Source organism: Echinops telfairi, unplaced genomic scaffold (assembly GCF_000313985.2).
Source record: "Echinops telfairi isolate 266 unplaced genomic scaffold, ASM31398v2 ScPeMD7_11;HRSCAF=52, whole genome shotgun sequence".
Lineage (NCBI taxonomy): Eukaryota > Metazoa > Chordata > Mammalia > Afrosoricida > Tenrecidae > Echinops > Echinops telfairi.
The window spans coordinates 32831107-32832944 of record NW_022103908.1 but is presented as its reverse complement, the minus strand read 5'-3'; positions in this window follow the sequence as shown (position 1 = coordinate 32832944).

Below are 1838 nucleotides of genomic sequence, written 5' to 3'. Positions count from 1 at the left end.
TAAATTGAGGCACAGAACAAGCAAGGCAGCCGCACACTGGTCCGATGATCATAGAGCGAGAGACAAGAGAGGCAAGGCTCACCAAGCCATTTATCTCTCTGCCCTTCAGTTAATCCCACTTGCGTTTATCAGCCAGGCTGGCACAATAAACTATCTCAGGGACCTTATAGGCAAGAACTACCCCATAGAGTTTCCTAGGTTTAAGCCTTATGAAAACTGACGTCTGCATGTTCCTAACACAGTGGCTTATAACTTTGAACCAACATCCTTTCAGTTAACAGCTCAACATTTGAATTATTTCATTCTAGAGGATTTTTTATCTGCTCAAACAGAATGAGGATGGGATCTAGAAAGACTTTAACATTTCAACTGAGAGATCTATAGTTTTTTTCTTATGTTTGTACAAACCATAAGACCTAGAAAACAGTTTTGAAGACTAGATATGATTATTCTTGTCAAGTACTCTACTCAATGCTTAGATGTTAGCAAGTGTATGTTGTTCCATCTGTTTGGCCTCTTACTGCCTATGGAAGCACTTTGGAAGTGCTGGTGCTATCAATGTCGGTTGTTGCTGCAGGGGTTCAAGGGAGAAGCAGCCAGAAAGGACTGAGATGTGGAAAAACTAGAAATCAATCCCAAGAGAGAAACAGAGTCATTTGCAAATTTTCTCTAACATCAGGGCTGAAGTGACATCTTGGGCGAACCTGTTGTGCTCAGATGCACAAGAAGTTGCTGGGGGAGAGGCAGGGAGGAGCTCATAAGGGGCACTGATGGAATAAAGCCTTGATCGGTTTCTCCAAAGGGTGCTAATGGCTCCAGCCTCGCTGGGTGGAGTGGGCTCTACAAAGATTGTAACCAGGCCAGTGTTTATATGGAAGACAAAGTACAGCACACAGCCCTGGGGTGGGGTGGGGTGGGGGGAGGAAGCAGAGAAGAATATTGGTGATACATCAAATAAGACAACTCTCTGAAATCACCAGAGAAAAACTTTGGGGAAAAACATAAGAGTTTGAAAGTGAGTTTAACAAATTCCTTTGAGTCAAGGACTCGTTCCAAAGCCCAGACTGCTGACTGAAGAGTTCTGCTTTTTGCAATCCTACTTATTTCCAGATTCTTGATGGGGAACAGCTCTTATCTACTCTTTCTGCTAAGAGCATTAAGCACGCACTGGAAACAGAATGCTTTGGCAGGAACTTCACAAAGGGTAACCTCTGGAGTATTACAGGAAGCTACCTCGGGGACTGAACATTACTGCATAGGGCCAATCGTGCGACATCAACCATTTAAAAACTGCCAACAGGGTTCTCTGAGGAGAGTAGGGATTGTGAGCAGAACGGTGACACTTTGGTGGCTGTGCCTGGCTTGCCGTGCAGTGAAGAGGTTAAAGCCCAGGACTATACATCAATCTGAGCATGTCAGTGACTCTGGTTCTCTGCTATGCTGCAGCAGGGGTGTCTGGGAGGTGGGTGGGGGAAACATTTGGTGTCTTCCTTTGAAACATGGCTCTTATATCTGGTTGGTTGACTTAAGCACTTCTTGAGAACTCGCTTAAGGAAATCTGATTTTTAGAAAAACTGGAGGGAACATTTAAGCAAATTCATGCCCAATGAGATTCTCTTTCTTTTACATCTTTTTGTTTTCCTCTCTCTTCCATCTGGTTGCTTTGGTCTCTGTAATTGATTCTTCTGCTGTATTGTGAGGGAGTTTTGAAGGCAGAGCCAATGCCTTCCTGACCCTCACATAGCTGTGACCCACACAGTCTTTTTGGACAGGTGTCGCTCAATTAAAAAAGAAATAAAAGGAAAAACTACCAAAACATTATCTAAAGAGAAAAGAGA